The sequence below is a fragment of the Phocoena sinus genome, chromosome 19 (genome assembly GCF_008692025.1).
Source record: "Phocoena sinus isolate mPhoSin1 chromosome 19, mPhoSin1.pri, whole genome shotgun sequence".
Taxonomy (NCBI): Eukaryota; Metazoa; Chordata; class Mammalia; order Artiodactyla; family Phocoenidae; genus Phocoena; species Phocoena sinus.
The window spans coordinates 47415587-47439811 of NC_045781.1; the positions used below are offsets into that span (position 1 = coordinate 47415587).

General features: G+C 38.6%; 1 long non-coding RNA gene across 1 annotated transcript in view; it reads left to right on the forward strand.

The window, feature by feature from the left end:
• LOC116744078 overlaps positions 1-24225 on the forward strand; it is a 99834-nt gene that overhangs the window by 57584 nt on the left and 18025 nt on the right. Inside the window, exon 2 of the long non-coding RNA XR_004346948.1 lies at positions 15984-16149. This is a non-coding gene — a long non-coding RNA (uncharacterized LOC116744078). The remainder of the gene's footprint in view (positions 1-15983; positions 16150-24225) is intronic.

Genomic DNA, 24225 nt, shown 5'->3' on the forward strand with positions numbered 1-24225 from the left:
AAAGAGATATAGAATAGCTGCCATAGAATCATAAACAGATAATATGGAGACATGCTATAGATAACACATAGTTTTTCCTTTGAAGCACAAAATTTTCCCTCCAGAGCCTTGATTCATTTTCCACTATTGACAGAGCTGCAGTATGAAAGTGCTGGAGAACTGTGAAAATTTCTCAGCATTAGGGTTTGGATAACTGTTTTATTCATAACAAGAAAAGGATACACGGTTAGAGTATTTTCAACAGAAGCAGCCAATGAGCCTGAGAAAGGATTTAGTGAAAGGACTGTTACATTAAAGGAGAATGAAGTTCAGACTCTCAAGATGGAAGGGAGCTTCAGCTTTTGTGCTACTGATACGTAAGGAAGGAGAAACATCAATTTGATCAGAGTGCACAAGATTTTTTTATATTTGAAATGGAACTGGCCTGATGGATAGCCCCTGAGGCCTTTGAACCTCTGAAGTATGATTTTGCTTACAGACACCTAGGACCAAGATAATTGAGCCAGACAGTCCTGGGATGAGTCTGCAAAAGCCTGGGCAGAAGGTATGCTCGAAAGGGAAATTCAGTGGGCATGAGATGAAAGGGTGTTAAACTGTTTGGTGGTTCATCATGACCCCAAAAGTCCTCAATGCCAAGTTTCATCAGCCCTGAGTGATCTTTGCTCTCAGTTTGGTGTGCAACGTCATGTGGCATAAAGTAGTCATTGTTAAATGTCCTGCATCTTAGGGACAATAGGAACAATATGCAAATTAACCATGGGTAATGTTCCTGCCCATATACAATTATGGGTATTTAAAATTTTTAGATGCAAATTAAACCCAAAGTTCCTTGCAAATAGTGCCAATTTTCCTCCAAATAACATGTTGCAGAGATAGAATAATTTACCATAAGCGCCTGTACCAGCAACAGTAGCTTGGCACATATATAGATGCTATTCAATCAATGTGTGTGGTATTGACTGATTTGAAAAGCATCCAAGAACAGTTTCCATTTTTCTATGATAAAAAAAATTTGATGCTCAGTTATTGAAAAAGAAGTGCTGACTTCAAACAGAGTGGTTTGGCGTTGTGCTACTAACATGCATATTAACTACACCTTCACTTTTCCATCGTGTTCGTATATGTTAAATGTTGTTTACATCCTCTCCTTACAGGGGAACCAAAACATAGAACACAGGAACACAGCAGCAGCATAAATGTAAATAAACATGCGTTATTTCATGAAAAAAAAAATCCAGCCTGGGGAAACCTCTCCGCATGCTGTAGATGTTGGGTTACCTGGACCTCACAGTCTCCAGATGTGTTTGTAATCATATGTATAATGTGGTTGATTGCTAAGTAATAGGCCTATTGAAATGGGCAACATGGAAATAAAACACACTGACCTCTGATTATAGAGAGACTATGAACTACTTCTTATAAACCACAAGTGTATACAGAACGGTGGTTTCAAAGTTGATCTTCTGTAGCAGTTTCTGCTCTTTCTTCTCTTCCTCTTCCTTCATGTGGACGTAAGTAGTTTATGGAGAGCGGAATAGGAGATAACACAATACAAAATTAAAAAAAAACAAACTAATACAATGTGAAATATTGAAAGAGAATATTCTAAATATGCAAGTGGTTACTTATCTGAATTTGAACCACAGTGAATAAACAAATCCTTCAGAAAATAGGAACACATTAGGGTACATTTTGAAACCAAGACTGGAAGATTGTATATCACATTATGCTCATGGTCTTTGGGTGGTAGCTGTTTTCTTTAAAATAATTTATTGTAATCTACTTCATAAAACTTAATTAAAAACTTACTTTTATTTATTTATTGGCTTTAATTTTTATTTTTATGATTTTTTAAAACTTCTTTATTGGAGTGTAATTGCTTTACAATGGTGTGTTAATTTCTGCTGTATAACAAAGTGACTCAGCTATACATATACATATATCCCCATATCTCCTCCCTCTTGCATCTCCCTCCCACCCTCCCTATCCCACCCTTCTAGGTGGACACAAAGCACCAAGCTGATCTCCCTGTGCTATGTGGCTGCTTCCCACTAGCTATCTATTTTGCATTTGGTAGTGTATATATGTCCATGCCACTCTCACTTCGTCCCAGCTTCTCCATCCCCTTCCCCCTGTCCTCACGTCCATTCTCTACATCTGCGTCTTTATTCCTGTCCTGCCCATAGGTTTTTCAGAACCTTTTTTTTTTTAGATTCCATATATATGTGTTAGCATTTGTTTTTCTCTTTCTAACTTACTTCACTCTGTATGACAGTCTCTCGATCCATCCACCTCACTACAAATAACTCAATTTCATTTCTTTTTATGGCTGAGTAATATTCCATTGTATATATGTGCCACATCTTCTTTATCCATTCATCTGTCGATGGACACTTAGGTTGTGTCCATGTCCTGGCTATTGTAAATAGAGCTGCAGTGAACATTGTGGTACATGACTCTTTTTGAATTATGGTTTTCTCAGGGTATATGCCCAGTAGTGGGATGGCTGGGTAGTATGGTAGTTCTATTTTTAGTTTTTTGAGGAACCTCCATACTGTTCTCCATAGTGGCTGTATCAATTTACATTCCCACCAACAGTGCAAGAGGGTTCCCTTCTCTCCACACCCTCTCCAGCATGTATTATTTGTAGATTTTTTGATGATGACCATTCTGACTGGTGTGAGGTGATACCTCCTTGTAGTTTTGATTTGCATTTCTCTAATGATTAGTGATGTTGAGCATCCTTTCATGTGTTTCTTGGCCATCTGTATATCTTCTGCCCATTTTTGGATTGGGTTGTTTTTATGATATTGAGCTGGATGAACTGCCTGTATATTTTGGAGATTAATCCTTTGTCAGTTGCTTCGTTTGCAAGTATTTTCTCCCATTCTGAGGGTTGTCTTTCTCTCTTGTTTATGGTTTTCTTTGCTGTACAAAAGCTTTTAAATTTCATTAGGTCCCATTTGTTTACTTTTGTTTTTATTTCCATTTCTCTAGGAGGTGGGTCAAAAAGGATCTTGCTGTGATTTATGTCATAGAGTGTTCTACCTATGTTTTCCTCTAAGAGAAAAACTTACTTTTTTCTTTGTTAAGACGGACATTTAAAAATTTTCATAATGAGGCACAAAAGTTACAGAAGGCTTTTGAAATCTGTGCTGAAGTGTCATTTCCAGTTTTGCTTTCATAATACATTTATATATTATATAATCATAAATAGGTATGATATATATGAGTTTTAATACTTTTTATTCTATTGAGTGACTTAAAAATATTTTTATACCTTTATTACTTAATATATTGATGTTTTGTGATATCATAAAAAATATTCCAATGTAGTATTTTAGAATTATAGTTTAATTCCAAATAAATTATACATACATCCGTGGAATATATATGTTTATAAATATAGACTATGTATATATAATTGGAATATATTCATACATGCATATTTGTGTATAGAGAATCATGTGTATGTATATATATATAATCACTTTCTTCTTCTGTTATTAGGCATTAGTTTGATTTAAATATATTTATTATTAAGAGTAATGTTATACAAGCAGAGTGATGTGACTTTATATTCTTCTTCTTCAATATACAGTTTCTTTTCACTTATTCAAGTGTATAATACTTTTCAGATAATCATCTGAATTTTTACTTCATAAAGGATGCATTCTACCTTAATTGATTCTTAAGCAACCAAAAATCCTTGAACACTTTCTGAATAAGTAATCTATCTATCCCATTATCATCTCAAAAGAAACCAGTAATACTTCTCCCACATATTCTATTATTGTCAGTTTTTATTAATCATACTCTAGACCATTTGGAAATTATCATTTATCTGTTACTTTAAAATTAAATTCATTGCATTCTTTTTCTCAGCTTTTTATCAAGTTGATACAAAGCTCAGCTATGTGCCTCTCTAGTTTCTGCTAGAAAGTGTAAGAGGATGACAGCAAGAAGAGTTGGTTTATTTATTGCAGGATCTTTAGGAGAGCATATTATGAAAGGCAGAAAACACAGCAACCAGAACTCTGGTTTCTAAGCCAAACTCTGTCAGATGGAAAGCCCTTGTACACAGCAAGAGATGTATCTGATGAATCAGCAGCTGAGCTGAAATGAGGCTTGAATAGACCAACCACTTGAGGTAACTCTTTATTAGCCCTCCCTGTTAAGAAATGATAATATGGGACATCTAGCTGTCGAGAAGTCTCTAGACCACTTCAGAAACTCCCTTCCCATATTCAGTGACTCATCCTAAATATAGGCTTGCCTTCTATCTAGTTGAGATGAGAAAAGAAAAGGAGGTTCTTATAGCTTTGACTTCAGTAGGTTATCAAAAAGGATATCAATAGGTTATCCTAGTAGGAAGTCTCCAGTTCCCTGAAAATCTATAAGAAATAACATTTAAATTCATTGAATTTATCTACCTCGTATAGAACATTGAGTTTAATGAGCCATTAGTCTTGTTTTGGAAATAAAGGAATATCTCTCCCTTACAAAGCTTTTGTAGAAAACTGTTTTCCTATGTGTCCACATATTATGAAAATCCAGATTTGAGATTCAAATAGAAGTGTTTCTTCCCTGGATACCCAGAGACTCGCCGCCTTTTACAGTGTAACTCTGAAAGTTTATGCTTCCTTCCTGAAGGCAGCACTCTTGTCTGAGCAGAACACATGTTGGCAACTGACGGACACCTTAAAGACTCCCTTGACATATTTGACAGGAAAATCATACCAGCCCTTTGGTAGAGAGAAGGGGAAAGTCATTCTAGCAAGAGAATGACAGCTATTTTGATCAAGGGGTTTGGTGTTTGATCTCTGCATGTATCTGCTTGGATCTCAAGAGGAGAAAGTGTATGATGAGAATGTTGGGAAAGCAAAGGTCCCAGGATTGTAGACAGACTTCTTCAGATATTAGTAAACTAATTTTTACTGAAAATTAGAATAGTGTAATCATAAAGAAATAAATCCCCAGGCAAGAAACATGTCTCTTTCCAAGATTTTTGTGTTCAGCTGAGCCACAGTTAACTCTGAGGTGTCCAATATTGAGGAGTGAGGGTCTTTTCCTCTTAGAGTTAGTTATACTGATAGTTTATTTAAATTTTTAATCTAATTGTGGGTTATAGAATTTGGGGAGAATGGGTAGTCTTCCATACTAGGGAAAATATTTTGCAATATCCCCAAAGAGCAGATATATCACCAAACTTAACTGAGGAACTTGGAAATGTAGAAGAATATCTAAGCAAACATGAGATCCAACACAAGACAGAAAAACTGCCTTTATCTGCCAAGGAAATTAGGTGAGGTCATCTTAAATCCTCGACAGAAAGATGTTCTTGTGGGTAAAGCTAGAGAAAAAGCCTATTCACAAAAAAAGGCCATGGCATGCAGTATTATTTAGCTCTCCTTGTCTGGTGGAATATTTGAATTTATCATGTTGAATTTTCCCTTATCTAATATGAACAATTATAATAAGATTTCCAAGGAGGAGCTCTGAGTCCAAATATCATTGTTTAATAAGTCTTTGTCCAATAACAAGTAAATTATCACTGTATTTAATGTTATATCAGTTTGAGTTTTAAAAAGCAATCTGAGGGCTTCCCTGGTGGCGCAGTGGTTGAGAGTCCGCCTGCCGATGCAGGGGACACGAGTTCGTTCACTGGTCTGGGAAGATCCCACATGCTGCGGAGCGGCTAGGCCTGTGAGCCATGGCCGCTGAGCCTGCGCGTCCGGAGCCTGTGCTCCGCAACGGGAGAGGCCACAGCAGTGAGAGGCCCGCGTACCGCCAAAAAAAAAAAAAAAGGAAACTTACTTGGCAAACAATATGATTTGAGCTGGAAGACTATTTTCTTATGTTAGAAATCAATAAACTAGTTCTGTCCAGTAGAACTTTCTACAATGACGGAAATATTCTATAATACAGTGGCTACTGAATACTTAAAATGAGAATAGTATGACTGAAGAAGTGAATTTTATTTTTCACTTTTAATTAATATAAATTTGAATTTAAATAGCCACATATGGCTGCCATATTAGAGAACACAGCTATGGACGGTTAAAATTAAGATGCTAAAAGAAGGTTGGATCATTAGATGTTTAGAAGATTATTTACAAATTGCCATTATAAAATGCCAGAGTGCATTAATGAGAGTACAAATAAGGCTGAGAAATGATGACATTCTTTTTAAAACATCTTAGCATAGAATCTGTATGGTATTTCATGATTATCAAATCTCAGACCGTCAACCAAGAAACATGCTATACAAACATTTTATTTTTATTTTAAATTAATTAATTTAAAATTTTGGACAATCATAGAAATGGTATCAATGTCTTGCCCAATGTCCCCTTTCCGATTCTGGCTTATTCTTTTTGGACCATGTTAATGTCAGAATCTTTCTCTCGTCGTTCTTTGAACCCTCAGAGTCTGACAGAAGGTCTATCACGTAGGGGTTGGAATTTATATATACCGAATTTATATATACTGAATAGTTGAAAGTGTGTTAGTTGTCTGTGCGTTGCCCAGTCTATGGTTCTTCAAGGCAAGCCCCTCAACATCTGTCTCTAGCACAGTGAATAGTACAGAGCAGGTAGCAGTAAATGCTTGTGAACTGACTGCTAGACTTTGTACCTGTTTATTCCTTTAATTCTTATCTAGAAAAGCTAAATGGAAATTATATGTATGATACGAATATGAATATATATAAAAATGCTTTCACTTTTGTGTGAGCCAGAAAAGTTCAGTTGGAATCTCTCCCCTCTGTTGACTTCCCGGCTTAGTCTTCTGCATGTTAAATGCTAAATTTATTGCTAAGAGCTATGAGTCTTATGCGCTTGGAAGAAAAGTGGATTTTCTGGAATGAATACATAAAGTCTAAGGAAATGCATACATTTAAAAATGTGACTTGCAAGTTGCCTCCAGTTAGAAGGAAAAGCAGCCTTGCCCATCGTTGAATTGACCCTTTATAGTGAAGCAGCATCTGCCTGATCATCTTTTCCTTAGTCCTTGGCATACCTCTCACTAGAAAGGGCTTTCTTTTCTTTTCTTATTATATTTTTTGAGGTGGTGGCATGGACTGGCAGAACTCTCAGAAAGAGGTTGCTGGCTTTAGCCTTGTAGAAATGAGCAGCGAGGGTGGCCCAGTACACTGAGATGTGCCAACGGAATGTTGTGTCAGGGCTCTAGTTATGTGGGGATCCTCACCTTGTGTGTCACACAAAATTCCCTCATGCCCTCTTGGGGCTCTTGGGGGGCATTCTACTCTAGAATCTCTGAAATAACAGGATGACCTTCTTGTGAAAGGAAGGGAGGACAGTGACTGTCGAGCGGCTGCTCAGCTTCCTTGCGGGTTGCACTCACTTTAACCAAGTTGAACTTTGGTTAGCTTTTTCATAAGTAATTCTTTGAAGAATTTGAGAGCTATGGTTCTTCTGTGTGCTGAATGCAATCCAGGGTGGTTTGATTTAAAGAGAATGTCAGGGACTTCCCTGGTGGTGCAGTGGTTAAGAATCCGCCTGCCAACGCAGGAGACACGGGTTCGAGCCCTGGTCCAGGAAGATCCCACATGCCACGGAGCAGCTAAGCCCATGCGCCACAACTACTGAGCCTGCGCTCTAGAGCCCGTGCTCCACAAGAGAAGCCACCACAGTGAGAAGCCCGCGCAGTGAAACTAAGAGTAGCCCTGCTTGCTGCAACTAGAGAAAGCCTGCGCACAGCAGTGAAGACCCAATGCAACCAAAAATAAATTTATAAAAAAATAAAGAGAATGTCAATGGTTGGTCATTTCCTAAGAATCAAAGGTGCTTTATCCCTGTGCTTTATGTGTTTTGGTGGCCATAGAAAGCATACGTTGTTCTAGGATCACTTGCCCTGAGAAAAGCCAGCTGCTGTACCAGGAGGACACTCAAGCAGAGTACAGGAAGTGAGGTACTAGACTTCCTGCAAACAACCAGTAGCACTTGCCATCCATGTTAGCGAGTCACCTTGGAATTGGTTCTCCAGCCCCATTTAAGCCTTCATATTATTGTAGTCCTGGCCAAAAAGTCATCTGCAACCTTATGAGGGACCCTGTGTCAGAAATACCCATTCAGGTTGTTCTGAATACCTTACCCATTAAGATTGTAGATTTTCCACTTCTTGTCATGTTGAAGTAAGCAGTACTAGATTTGTCCTCTTGCTGTAAAGAAGTTAAAAACTGGAAAAACGTATGAAATAACAGTTTTCATAAATTGGGCAATAGGCAGTGAAGGACTGTGATCCAGGGAAATGGAAAATAAATGATGTGAACACTACAGTTGTTCTGGCTACAATCGCCTGGAAATCCTTAGTGGACCATGGCATAGGAAAGGCTAACCCAGGCAGAATTCAGCATTCTCACTGAGTTGAGAAGACATGAGAGATTAGAGTTTTGGGAGAATGAAGTGGGTGGAATTTGCAGGGCAGAGTACTAGAGAAGAGGGAATCCTATAGAAAATGGTTCCAGAAATCAGAAGAGGAGTCCTCTTGAATCTGTTTCTGAGTACTATGTAGGATGAATATGTATATGTAGGATGAAACTCCATGAGGCAACACAAAGAACAACAACTTTAGAACTCACGCAGTGCTGGGAGACAAGTTCCATCCAGCCAGAGTAGAGAAATCTCTTTGAAACCTGGGTGATTATTCAATAGAGATGGCTGAAAGGTTAGGCCTTAATAGTGAGGCTAACTTAGTCCTAGAATAAAGGCTAATTCAGCCCTAATAAAGCTTAAAAATAAACTGATCTGAAAGTTACTCAACTGCTTGCCCAAATTTCAACACTCAGTCTGACACTCAACAACATATCACTTAAAATCTAATAAAAAATTATGAAACATGCAAAGAAATGTATACATATTAAAATCAATATATAATCATATTATCCATAATAAAATGTACAGTTATATATATTTTATATAGGTGTGTATATAAACATGTATACATACATGTATATGTGTGTATATATTTTTTATATATAAAACATTATGGTTAACTAAGCGAAAATCAGGCAATAGATATGTACTTAGAAATAGCAAAGGTGATGAAATTAGCTCAAGGGCTTTAAAACAGTTATTTTATTTATTTATTTATTATTTTTGAGTGTGTTGAGTCTTTGTTTCTGTGTGAGGGCTTTCTCTAGTTGCAGCAAACGGGGGCCACTCTTCATCGCGGTGCGCGGGCCTCTCACTGTCACGGCCTCTCTTGTTGCGGAACACAGGCTCCAGACGCGCAGGCTCAGTAGTTGTGGCTCACGGGTCTAGTTGCTCCGTGGCATGTGGGATCTTCCCAGACCAGGGCTCGAACCCATGTCCCCTGCATTGGCAGGCAGATTCTCAACCACTGCGCCACCAGGGAAGCCCTATAACAGTTATTTTAAATCATTATGTTTAAAATCTTCCCTTTAGACATAATTAGGAAAGGAATGGAAGATATAAAAATAAACCACGAACTGATGAACATAAAAAGACAGTATGCAAAATGAAAATTTTACTGGATGGAACCAAGAGCAGCCATTGAAAAGGGAAAGATCAGTGAACCTGAAGATGTACAAAAAGAAATTGTATAAAATGAAGCACAGAGAAAAGTAAACACATAAGAAAAGAACAGTGATTGGTCTTAGTGATTTGTGGGACAATATCAAATGTTCTAAATTACATTTAATTGCTGTTGTGGAAAATATGGAATCAGAAAAATTTCTAAACAAACAATGACAGAAAAATTTCCAAAATTAATGAACTCTATAAACCCACAGATCTAAAAGTTTTCAATGAACCCAGCCAAGCTAGGTAAATACAGAAAAAGAAAACAAATGGAGCCACATCATAATAAAATTTCTGGAAACCAGTGCTTAAAAAAATGTCTTAAAAGCAATCAGAAATAAAAGATACATCACATATTGGGCAGAGAAGATAAGAATAATTTCAGATGTCTACTCAATAACTATTTAAGTCAAAGGACAATGGAATTGTTAACTTAGAATGTTAAGTTGGCCAAAAATAAAAAATGAAGGCAAAATCCTTTTTAAAGACAAATATGTATAGAATTTGTCACCAGCAGACCTGTACTACAAGGAATATTAAAGGAAGTTCTTCAAGTATAATAGAAACAATACCAGACGGAGAACTGTATCCACACAAAGATGCCAAAAAAATGAGTGAAATTGATGCACAAAATGATGGTGATTCCTCACTAACAGTGACAGAAGCGGAAACTAAAACAACTGATTCTACTTTTATCAGTGAAGTATTGTAATATACATTTACTCTAATTGAGTAAAGCACAAAATAGTTACCCACGAAAATGAAACAACAACAAAAAGAGTAAGCATGCACTCACTGAATTCAGACAGCATGAGGAGAGTGAAAAGTGACTGGAGAGAGAGCCTACCTACAGGACACTCCTTCTGCCAGTTCAGTCTGCTCATCTACTCAAAGTATTTGCTGAAAAATGACAAAGCTCGGAAAGTTTCAGAAATAAATGGGATATCTGAGTTTTTACTCCTCCCCAGATGAGACATTTTCAGGAGAATTCAGTTGCTACTATGCTCTCTCTACAGGGTATGTGGTGTGTGGTATCTATGTGTGCTTTGACTTTTTCTTACTCCTTTGGTTCAATATCTCTTTTAATTTTTTATTTAAAAAATTTAAAATTGAGATATACTTGACATATAACATTGTGTAAGTTTGAGTACCACATGTTGATTTGATACATTTATGTATAGCAATGTGATCACTACCACAACATTAGCTAACATCCCTATCACATCACATAATTACCATTTCTTTTTCTGTGGTGAGAACAATTGAAATCTAGTCTCTCAGAAACTATGAAGTTTATGATACAGTATAGTTGACTCTAATCTCTATGCTGTGCATTAAATCTCCAGGATTTATTCATCTGCTAGTTGCAAGTTTGTACCCTCAAACAACATCTCCCCAATCCCCCCACCCCCTAACCCCCACAACCCAGCTGCTGGAAACCACCATCTTACTCTCTGTTTTTAACAAGGTCGGCTTTTTAAAATTCCACATCTAAGTGATATCATACAGTGTTTATCTTTTTCTGTCTGACTTACGCATAATGCCCTCACATTCCATCCATGTTGTCAAAAATGGCAGGAAATCTTGCTTGTGTAAACTGTGTCCACCAAGCTCCTTCTGTGATTGGTTTTCACATTGTGTCTTGCTGTTGTTTGTGAGTATTTCCCCTGTCCTGGCTGGACAGGATACGTCCATGTTGTCCAAGAGCCCTTCAGAGCTCTTTAATTAATTAACAAGATTCATAAATCTTTTCAGAGTTGCCTAGCAACATGGCACTCACTCAGCTCTCCACTGACCTGGGCAAGAGGTGGCAAGGGCAGGAAGGAGCTAGCCCACATACAAGGTCCTTTCCCTCTTGATCAGCACCGCTTATTAAGGGCAACTAATTTTTTTTAATATAAATTCATTTATTTTATTTTTATTTATTTTTGGCTGTGCTGGGTCTTCGTTGCTGCGCGCGAGCTTTCTCCAGTTGCGGTGAGCCGGGGCTACACTTTGTTGCAGTGTGCAGGCTTCTTATTGTGGTGGCTTCTCTTGTTAAGGAGCACGGGCTCTAGGTGCGTGGGTTTCAGTAGCTGCAGCATGTGGGCTCAGGAGTTGTGGCTCCCGGGCTCTAGAGTGCTGGCTCAGGAGTTGTGGCTCCCGGGCTCTAGAGCACAGGCTCAGTAGTTGTGGCGCATGGGCTTAGTTGCTCGGCGGCATGTGGGATCTTCCTAGACCGGGGCCCAAACCCGTGTCCCCTGCGGTGGCAGGCGGATTCTTAACTACTGTGCCACCAGGGAAGCCCTAAGAGCAGCTAATTTTCGAGGAAAGATGAATATGAATTAGGAATCCTGGCTTAACTATCTCTCTAGGAAGAGAAAATCCATTTTGATAAGAAGCCTGTATTTATAAATACTAAATTGAAATATTTGGTGGTAGTTCTAGATGTGATATTTTCCTGGTGATTTCTAAAGACCACAACAGGTATTTAATAAGCTTCAATCATTCCAGACACTTTCCCACAAGCTACGTGGAGAATATGAATCAGGCGAGTCTGCTGGGCACAGCTCTTGTTCTGGGGGTGAGCTTCAGAATGCGATTATTATTGCAAACAGAGAGGAAGGAGTGAAAAAGAGCTGCAACTGGAAATGATAGTTTCTTGAATAGGCTAATCCAAGGTGCATGATGTTGCACGTATGCAGTCAAGCGTTAAATTTTTACATTTCCCGACTGTGTAAACAGGAAGGAAAATCTCTTTATGTGGTAGCAATGATGCCGTGATGTCTCGTTTTGTGACATAACAAACCCACTGGGCTGACACACTCATGGCTTCAAGCACTCCTCCTCTGCAGGCGCCTCTCAGCTCCCAGCTCAGAGCTTACAGTTGATCAGAGAACGGCAGCACAAGGCCCCTGGGTGGTAGCTCCTTGTCCAGCCACTAACTAAGGATGTCCAAAACCAACCTTGTTACCTCTTCCCCCAGTGCGGCGGCTCCTGTTTCCGGTCACAGGGGTCACAGAAGTCTCCTTTGATCTCTCTGTTTCCTCTCGCCCCACCTCCTGCCTTTTGTTTTACAATGTGCCTTACCCGAGGAACGCTTCCCATTCCTACTTCTATCCCCCAAGGCATAAGTAGTGTCCTTACACTTGGATTATTACATCCACGCACACCACTGGTGTGTGTTTGTGTGTGTTTGAGGTGTCTCCATCTAGGCTCTTGTGGGTAGACTCTGAAATGCCCTTTGCTTTTCCTACCTAGCTTAGGCGTAGGTAGGAAGTGCTAGGCACAGCAGATATACAATGCCATTAATTAAATAAACTGCCATGGAAATATGAAGACCTGCTCAAAACAACTCAGAATATTTAAGAAGAAAAAGTATATGAGAGAGAGAATTGCTGTTAATACAGTTTCTAGAAAAGGTGCTCTTTGCCTAGTTTGGTCCACCCTGGGTACCCGTATCCCACTTTATCATAGATAACATCCACTGTCTATTTTAAAAAGCATGGATGAAGTTTTTAAAGGAAGATTTTATGATGATGTTGAAATAATTTCTTTAGAGTTTGTGAACCTTCTTACAATACTAATCATAGTAATAATTATCGTGTGTAGAGAATTTATTCTGAATCTACTTATACTTAAAGTTAACTTGATGAATGATTAAAAAAATTTGTCGGGACTCCCTGGTGGTCCAGTGGTTAAGACTCTGCGCTCCCAATGCAGGGGGCCCGGGTTCAATCCCTGCTCAGGGAACTAGACCCCACATGCAAGCCACAACTAAGAGTTCCAATGCTGCAACTAAAGATCCCAAATGCCTCAGCGAAGATCCCGCGCGCCACAACTAAGACCCGGTGCAGCCAAATAAATAAATATTAAAAAAAAATTTGTTTATACTAATGTCTTTGCTGATCTATAATATGCATCACAAAATGCTGATCCTTTACTTGTTAGCTCAGGAAACATTTCAGTTTGGCTTGGCCCTGCTTCTGTCTTGCTCTTCTAAAGACTTTTCTTGCATTAAGAGGCAGAAAGCATAGCTTACTGGTGGATTCAGATGGAGAATGTATCCTACATTGTGCTGCTTTGCTACTCTCCCTGTGACTGTACTAGCTGAAGGATGCTGCTTTTTTGTATCACGTTATAGCCACAACAAATTTATTGGTGGAGAAATTTTACTTAACATTTATGGAGAACTATTTAAAGCAATCACAGCCTTAGATTAGTTGATTCACTCTAATACTGTCCACAGTATTTTGTAATAACTATCAATGATGTGGTGTGGCTTTGAGAGGTGTGTTTAGAGTTCTGTCCAAGTTCCAGCTTGAGATGTAGGGGTGAAGGATCAAGGTTTAGAGGAGTCAGAATTGCTACTTTTTATTTTTTGTTTTTAGGAAGGCAGATTTGGGTACCTGTGTCTCTGAGTCCTCCCCAGTAAAGGTTTTCCGTGACAGCACCTCTTTTCATTTCATTTTCTTTAAGGAGCAAGGTGGAGGAGTCACAGAGTCTCAATTCCTTAAAACTGAGGACAACATAAAACACAAGGAATGGAAATATTTTCTCAGAGGTAGAGAGAATATCTTTGAAGAGTGAGGGAGTGCTGTTCTGACTCAGTGTGTACCGGGAGACATTTTCTCCTACCCAACTTGCCACAAAATTCTCCTTATCACTTAACTGTTAACCGTTTATCAGCTGATGGTGGGATTGTAAGTCTAAACCTATTTTATACTCCTGCAAGCTATGCAAAGCATTGCACAAGTACAGGTGGTCGTTTTTAAAAGAAAAAGGAGTTAATAGAATTCTTGACTCCCATTAACATATTTTATACATTTATTTATTTATTTTTGGCTGCATTGGGTCTTCATTGCTGTGCGCAGGCTTTCTCTAGTTGCGGCGAGCGGGGGCTACTCTTCGTTGTGGTGCGCAGGCTTCTCCTTGCAGTGGCTTCTCTTGTTGTGGAGCACGGGCTCTAGGTGCACAGGCTTCAGTAGTTGTGGTGCACGGGCTTACTTGCTCTGTGGCATGTGGGATCTTCCCGGACCAGGGATTGAATCCATGTGCCCTGCATAACCACTGCGCTACCAGGGAAGCCCCCATTAACATATTTTAATGCTCTACCTTTAGTCAATAGGTTTTCTTTAAGGTTGACTCAAATCCTTCTTGCTGGAATAGAAAACAATTGTCACTGGTCATAGATTAGAGAAGTGCCAACCAGCATATATATCTGTGACTATATATATGATGTATACATTTTAGGCTGATTAATCATCCTTTTTTCAGCCCTCCATTGCCACTTCAGAAACTCGTGTTAATCTTTCTTATAAATAACATCTTGCGCTTAACACCATGTCTTTCTTTAAGTTATCCGCATATCACACCCGTTGTTGGGCTGTGAATTGGAAGGGAGTCTGAGTCATGAAGTCATTCTGAGCTTGCGTTTCTCAGAACTCCCCAGGTTTTTCCATTCTTTGTGTCTAAAGCCATTTCCCCATCTCTTATGTTATATTTGTGCAGCTTTTTTTCTTCCTAAAGAGATTACATCCACATCTGTTTCTATTAAACACCATTCTGCTTATCTTTCCTTTTCTCCAAATTGTCAAGGGTTCGTCTTTCTTCTTAATTCTGTGTCCTAGCCCCGTCCTGTGGAGATTTATCTAATATCTGCACTGAGGAAATATCTTATTAAAATGTAAATAGATTGTCAACATCCCAAACACATTCGAATCATCCAAATTTGGCTATTTATTTGTTGGGTTCATGTTTCTATTTCTTAAAAAAAGTATTTAAAAATAAATAACAACTTTAATTAAATGTGGTTATTACATGGTAGGGGGCGGGCAAGACATTTGGAAGTTAATGTATAATTGTTATTATGGAATAGTTATCTGAACAATAAGATTAAAAATTTATATTCCTTTCCTTACATTTTAAGGAAAAGAGCCTTTCATATTTGTTTGAGAATAAAAATGTTTTAAATTTTCACACCTGAGCATTTTGTCCTTTTTCATTGCTTTAAACGACTCTGAATCCGGTTTTGACACATGCAGAATAGAAGTGTGTCTTCTCTCCCGACTCCACTCTTGTGATGCATGTCTTCTATTAATAGCGATAAAATTCTGGAAGTGAGAACTTGAGACTTGGCTCAAATTGCTTCAGAAATATGGCTGGTGAAACTCCAGTATTTAGTTTATATGACAATTTTCAAGGTAGCACAAAATTAATCAAGTGATATGACTCAAAACACTGTGAGTATTAATTAATGGATGGTCTACAAAAATAATTTGGAGATAAAAAGGCTATACAATGGAAAAGTATTAGTATAGTGATGACTGCTATACTAATAAAAGTCGTATAGAAACTATTTTTATAGCCATCTTTTGCTCTTTCTAGTGCTTTCATTCTCCTTATCTAAGACCTCATGTCATACTGTACTTGAATCTCCAGTTATCCAGGACTTGGCTTCCTCTGCTTTTGGAACCTGTGCAGAAGATGAGTAGTGACTCTAGAAGGGGCTGGTTGGAACCGGGGCTGAGGATGAGGACGCTGGCAAGCTGCCACTCAAGAGAAGATGCACGGAGTCTTGCAGATTAGAAACAGACTACAGCAGGAGGTAAAAATGTGAAATAATTTACATATATATGTGTGTGTGCATGCCCACAGTCACACAGACAGACACACACACATACAAAACCGGTGAATAAAGCAGAGTATTCCCTGAAGAAAACGAGAAATAGAACATCCCAGAAGTCAACAAAGACACAATTTGTTCACTCATTTGCTCTCTCATTCCTTCATTCTTTCAATATTTATGTAACCCCTACTCAACACTCTGCACTGAAGAAGACATTATGGGAACAAAATGACCAAATATCTTTAAGACACTAGAATTAATTGGAGGTACTAATTCCATATGTATAAAATTAAATCATAATAAAAAGAAGCCAAGGGTTTAATGTCTTTAAAATGCTGCAGGACACTACTGGGTCCACGGAAAAAACTCACTCATTTCTGAAGGAGTTTTTCTTTGTGGATTAGCTTGTCTATAAAATGAAAAAAGGCAAACACACAAAGTGAGACCGTGGGTGATTGTTCCTCTTAGGACCACGTCTAGTAACATTCCCAGAATTGAATCTCCTGGGATCAATCACTAGAGACATAGGCGAAGGCAGTGAAATAATGGAGTAATTTGTATATTAACTTCTTTCCAGCTACCAGAGAAATGCAGCAAACCAGTTTGTGTTTGATATGTAAAATACATGATTGAGAATAGTAAAAGGGAAATGAAGCATTACATGGATTTCACTAGCTCACAGAAAATGAACTTCTCAGTTCCTGTTTACCTGCTGTATCAGTTTGTTTCTCCAAACTTGCTGCATCTCTGTAGATTGTTTAAAAGGTTAGCGGCCATGACCCCGATATGACAAAGAGATACACAAGGATGTGGATGCCAGCAGTGCATGAATGCACATAGCAGGAAAATATTTAAGCTTTAAAGGTGGAAACACCAAGACAGTGTATTAGAGTAAAATGTTTCCACTAGTTCAACTGAGGGAGAGTTTGACAGCTTTTTTTCTCAGACTAATGAGAGGAAGGATGTTTTCTTTATGTGGATGGGGTGGTTATAAATGAATATAATGTCTCCCCAAAATGAGCATCATTTTGAGCATCGTGTATTCCATTCACACCAGGGGAACTGATTTATAATTACCTTAATGGAGCCTGGAATTGAGATAAATGGATGTTCACATCCCATTTTCTTCTTAGGACATGAGTACATTGGGCACATACCACCACCAACTACTGTACAGGGTACAAGTGAGGTTTGCTTATTTCAGCTTGCTTGTAATGGATGTGCATTTCTAGGCCACTGATTCCAGCACAGCAGTGTTCATGGCAAACAGTGTATAAAGGGGGATTTAAATACAGGACAGCCAGCATAGCTGGATGGACTCTGCCTTGGTCTGCTTGGGTGGATAACTGTAAATGAAGCCTGGGCATCTCCAGGTAGCGTCCTGGCTAATGAAAAATACACTTGTGTTTGGATTTACTGATATCCAGGTACATTAAGCCAAACATATACTGAGCTGGCACACAGAAAAACACATCTCTTATGAACAGCAAGAGAAGGAGTGACTAAAATGTCTCCTTTAGTTCTGAATTGTTTCCAATTTTATTGTGAGGGAGTCTGTTAGCAAAAAGATAAGATTTAAGATTGAGATCTTCCAAGTAACGTTAAGTACCTATCTATCAGAGCGTATCATCTACGAGATGCTGTTAGCGGTTTGACTAAGTTGTAGGAGCATATACTGTACTTATCTTTCTGGGTTGGTTACGTGCAGCCATGGTGGTATTTGGACTGTTGACACATGATTTGTAAGAGGATTTAGTTTTCATTAAACTGCAACATGAGTACTGAAATGGAAATCTAATCTTAAAACTAGTACAGGACAATTTGCAAAAACATCTTAAAACATGAGTGTGGGGAATCTTGAAACGTTAGGAAGAATACTTTTCCTGGTATCAGGAAAAAACACTGCAGGAAAAGCAGGGTCATTAGTAGCTGATATGCTGAGCCAAATCAGGCTTCGTGACATGTTTATGGTGATCCAAAATGTGTTATTTGCTAAGGGTGCAAATCCTATCCTTGTATTGAACTCTGAAGCCAGTGCTGGAATATAAAATAGATATCTTATTCTTTAGCCCTGGAAGGAAAATTCGGTATTTTTAGGTATTATTGATTCTAGCCTCTATGTTGAGTTTATAAAGAAATCAAGGACCTGAGAGTCTGCAGCCTGTTGTTGCAGGGTCACTCAGGGCAAGTTGGTTCTTAAGGTATTTAGAAACCAGTTAGATACACACACATACACGTGTGCACACACACATGAATATATGTATATACATATATGTGTGTATACACATGTGTATATGTGTGTGTGTGTGTGTGTGTGTGTGTGTGTGTGTGTGTGTGTGTGTGTGTGTGTGTAGTGCTTTGAATGAAATAAAAAAGCCCTGGAGTTATGGCTTCAAAGGCAGTCTCTGTGCTTTAGCCCACAGACATTGTACAATCTTGGGCAAGCTCACTTGCCTCGGGATATCATCTAGTTGTGAGGAACCTGAACTCAGTCTCTGATATCTTCTCTGCTAACAGTGTAGGGCCACCGTACCTTGTCCATGGGCATCTTCCACATCCGTGTGTACACTCACTCCTTGGAGACCTCAAGGCTTTCCAACACCACACGTAAACTGACAATTCCCAACTTTTGCCCCAAATTCTAGGTCTTCTTGACGTTTCTACTTGGATGGCAAATAGACATCTTAACCTTTCGGTCAGAAACTGAATCCATCCTCCACAAACAAACGAACAAATACCTAGTCCCCCAAACCTGCTCTTTCAACAGGCTTCTCATTTTAGCATATGGAAATCCCATCCTTCCAGTTTCAGTGCTGTAAACCTTGCTGCCCTGCTTGTCTCCTCTCCCTCACAGCACACATGCAATCCATTAGCAACCCAATTAGCTCTATTTTTCCAACTACATCAAGAATCTGACCCCTTCTCAGTACCTCTTCCATTAACACCTCAGTGTGAGTACCCTCATCTGTTTCCAGAATTACTCCCACTGGCTCCTGATTTTTCTCCCTCCTTCCTCGCTTACCAGCCACCTAGTATCTATTCTGATCATAGCATACAGATGCGTTTAAAACACAGCTGGGTATGAGGGGCTGTTGCCTCTTCTGACTTTGCAAATCCTAGAACTTTTGGACTCTCTCTATTCCCTTTTTTTCCTTCTTACAAATGTAAATTCTTTTTTTTTTTTTTTTTTTTTTCTCGGTATACAGGCCTCTCACTGTTGTGGCCTCTCCCATTGCGGAGCACAGGCTCCAGACACGCAAGCTCAGCGGCCATGGCTCACGGGCCCAGCTGCTCCGCGGCATGTGGGATCTTCCCGGACCGGGGCACGAACCCGTGTCCCCTGCATCGACAGGTGGACTCTCAACCACTGTGCCACCAGGGAAGCCCCACAAATGTAAATTCTTTTCTGAGCATTTACTCTCTTAAAGCACTTTGTGAAATGCATCCAATAATAACCAACTCATGCTTTTAACATTCTGTTTTCCAGTTACTTTCTGTAGGGCTACAATATGATGAGGTACATGAATTGTCTCAAAAATTGTGAGACATGATTGTTTACCAAATAATTTGCTATTTCATAATATGGCTTGCCATCTTTCCAGTTTGTAATATAATTTTCCTTACTGCTTATTCTCTAAACCAAGGCTCTACTAAGATTTAGATTTTAAGGATTTTAGCGGTGACCCCTGAAGAACCAGATGAAAAGCTAAGCAATCCCCAAATTCCAAGGGCCTAAAAGAGCAAGCATTTATTTTTCATTCACCCAAACTCCCACTGCAAGTTTGGGACGCTCCAGAGCGACTGGCCTCCATGTCACGGCTCAGCCTGGCACCTTCACAAGCCCTGTAGGCAGCAAAAACTGTGTTGGAAAGATGAGCTTCAGAAATTAAGTTCTTCCGCCAAGAAGTTACACAAACAAGCTCCCAAACCAAACCAAGACAGCTGGTTCTAATTTCTAAGGCTTGGAGAATAAGGTATCAGAGAATGTCTGCCTCAGAAATCAACTGTTTTCACTTTATTTTGAGAATCACAAACGAGTGTAAAGCCATATGAATTGACTTTTTATCTTCCTGCCTAATATCAAAGTGATTTTCTTGAAAAAAAATTTTTTTTTGCCTCATTTTTGGGTCTGAGACTCTAAAGACAGAATAGCCAGCATGCTATGAACAGGTAAGGTTTTCAGTAAAACTTCAATAATCCTCTTAGAGGGAAAATGTGCTAGGTTATTATGGCTTGAACTCTACTCCAAGGTAATTCATGTCAGTTGTTAGCAGAACCTAAAAGTAAAACTACTGTCGGCCCCTCACCCGAACCCCTAGGCTGTTACTGCTGCAGTGTCTTTCTCCATTCTTACCTTTGTTTTGCTTTTTTGAAAGGAAACAGCATCTGTTTTTAGCTGCCAACTACCTCACCTCTCTTATCTTCTTAATGTCCTGCTGTCCTTTTGTTATTCCAACAAAGACTAACTATGGTTTCTATAAGAACTTTAGTTACATTTGATACCATAAAGCAGCCATGTCCCTCTCAATGTATGTATTTATACATAGTTGATCTAGCATTACCTGCAAACAAGTTATTTTGCCGTTAGTGAAATGTTTAAATCCAGGTGTTAGTCAAGGGAACTCTCTTTGCCAGGAAAAGAGGAACTGGCTGGAGCGACCAACCCCTTTAAAAATCTCTGTATTCCCTTTGATTTTATTCCTACTTGTATTGGGTTGGCCCAAAAGTTCATTCAGATTTTTCTGTGTCTTACGGAAAAACCCCAACGAACTTTTGGGCCAACCCAATACATTTGTAGTACAGAGGAGGAAAAATCAACACAAATGAAAGTGACTTGGTTTTGGACTGGTTCTCAATTCTATTAAAATAATGGATTTCTCCTATATTTACATGTTATTTACGTGTAGTGGTACAGAGTTCACAAGTTGTTTCGATTGGTAACATTGACAAAGCTGGAATTAAAAACTGTGTTATCTGGCTTTCTTTTGTGCTATTTCCCCAAGCAATTTCCTAGATAATACAAAGTGAAGAGCATTATCTTTTTTTTATCATGATCTGGTATTTATTTTGTCTCATTAAATAAATAGCTGTATTTGAGGCTAAGTGGTGCCCTTGGTTCCCCGCATGTCTGTAGCTACTTGAGGTTCCTTTTGTGTCCCTGCCCATGAGGCATCGCACATGGATTCATCTGTGGACTCTTCAAATATACTCCCAACATTAAAGAGGAGGGATTCTTTGTACAAGTAACTCTTTATGAATTGGTAAATTTTCCATTATTCTCAATTGGTGGGAAATGCTTTAGCACCTTGGATAGTGAGTGTTCTTGTGGTTTCAGGATTTTACTCATCTGACTTCCTACTGAGTTCAAGCATCAACTGGTCTTTCTTACCTTTCTCTTTTGCTGATCATACTCGCAGATTTTTTGTTTTTTGCCTTTTCCAGACTGTTTATATATATATATATATATATATATTAAACTGGGGGAAAAGAATGTTATCTTTTTTTTTACAGCAGGTTCTTATTATTCATCAGTCTTATACACATCAGTGTATACATGTCAATCCCAATCGCCCAATTCATCACACCACCACCCCCACACCCCCGCAGCTTTCCCCCCTTGGTGTCCATACATTTGTTCTCTATATTTGTGTCTCAATTTCTGTCCTGCAAACCGGTTCATCTGTACCATTTTTCTAGGTTCCACATATATGCGTTAATATACGATATTTGTTTTTCTTTTTCTGACTTACTTCACTCTGTATGACAGTCCCTAGATCCATCCATGTCTCTACAAATGACCCAATTTTGTTCCTTTTTATGGCTGAATAATATTCCATCGTATATATGTACCACATCTTTTTAATCCATTCGCCTGTCGATGGGCATTTAGGTTGATTCCATGTCCTGGCTATTGTAAATAGTGCTGCAATGAACATTGGGGTGCATGCATCTTTTTGAATTATGGTTTTCTCTGGGTATATGCCCAGTAGTGGGACTGCTGGACCATATGGTAATTCTAATTTTAGTTTTTTAATGAACCTCCATACTGTTCTCCATAGTGCTTGTATCAATTTACATTCCCACCAACAGTGCAAGAGGGTTCCTTTTTCACCACACCCTTTCCAGCACTTATTCTTTCTAGATTTTTTGATAATGGCCATTCTGACTGGCATGAAGTGGTAACCTCATTGTAGTTTCGATTTGCATTTCTCTAATAATTAGTGATGTTGAGCAGTTTTTCATGTGCTTCTTGGCCATCTGTATGTCTTCTTTGGAGAAATGTCTATTTAGGTCTTCTGCCCATTTTTGGATTGGGTTGTTTGTTTTTTTAATATTGAGCTGCATGAGCCATTTATATATTTAGGAGATTAATCCTTTGTCCGTTGATTCACTTGCGAATATTTTCTCCCATTCTGAGGGCTGTGTTTTCGTCTTGTTTATGGTTTCCTTTGCTGTGCAAAAGCTTTTAAGTTTCATTAGGTTCCATCTGTTTATTTTTGTTTTTATTTCCATTACTCTAGGAGGTGGATCAAAAACGATCTTGCTGTGATTTATGTCAGAGAGTGTACTTCCTATGTTTTCCTCTAGGAGTTTTACAATGTCCGGTCTTACATTTAGGTCTCTAATCCATTTTGAGTTTATTTTTGTGTATGGTGTTAAGGAGTGTTCTAATTTCATTCTGTTACATGTAGCTGTCCAGTTTTCCCAGCACCACTTATTGAAGAGACTGTCTTTTCTCCATTGTATATCTTTCCCTCCTTTGTCATAGATTAGTTGACCATAGATGCGTGGGTTTATCTCTGGGCTTTTTATCTTGTTCCATTGATCTATGTTTCTGTTTTGGTGCCAGTACCATATTGTCTTGATTACTGTAGCTTTGTAGTATAGTCTGAAGTCAGGGAGTCTGATTCCTTCAGCTCCGTTTTTTCCCCTCAAGACTCCTTGGCTATTCGGGGTCTTTTGTGTCGCCATACAAATTTTAAGATTTTTTGTTCTCGTTCCGTAAAAAATGCCATTGGTAATTTGATAGAGATTGCATTGAATCTGTAGATTGCTTTGGGTAGTATAGTCATTTTCACAATGTTTATTTTTCTAATCCAAGAACATGGTATATGTCTCCATCTGTTGGTATCATCTTTAATTTCTTTCATCAGTGTCTTATAGTTTTCTGCATACAGGTCTTTTGTCTCCCTAGGTAGGTTTATTCCTAGATATTTTATTCTTTTTGTTGCAATGGTAAATGGGAGTGTTTCCTTAATTTCTCTTTCAGGTATTTCATCATTAGTGTATAGGAATGCAAGAGATTTCTGTGCAATAGTTTTGTGTCCTGCAACTTTACCTAATTCATTGATTAGCTCTAGTAGTTTTCTTGTGGCATCTTTAGGATTCTCTATGTATAGTATCATGTCATCTGCAATCAGTGACAGTTTTACTTCTTCTTATCCAATTTGTATTCCTTTTATTTCTTTTTCTTCTCTGATTGCCAAGGCTAGGACTTCCAAAACTATGTTGAATAATAGTGGTGAGAGTGGACATCCTTGTCTTGTTCCTGATCTTAGAGGAAATGCTTTCAGTTTTTCACCATTGAGAATGATGTTTGCTGTGGGTTTGTTGTATATGGCCTTATTATGTTGAGGTAGGTTCCCTCTATGCCCACTTTCTGGAGAGTTTTTATCATAAATAGGTGTTGAATTTTGTAAAAAGCTTTTTCTGCATCTATTGAGATGATCATGTGGTTTTTCTTCTTCAGTTTGTTAATATGGTGTATCACATTGATTGATTTGTGTATACTGAAGAATCCTTGCATCCCTGGGATAAATCCCACTTGATCATGGTGTATGATCCTTTTAAAGTGTTGTTGGATTCTGTTTGCTAGTATTTTGTTGAGGATTCTTGCATCTATATTCATCAGTGATATTGGTCTGTAATTTTCTTTTTTTGTAGTATCTTTGTCTGGTTTTGGTATCAGGGTGATGGTGGTCTCATAGAATGAGTTTGGGAGTGTTCCTTCCTCTGCAATTTTTTGGAAGAGTTTGAGAAGGATGGGTGTTAGCT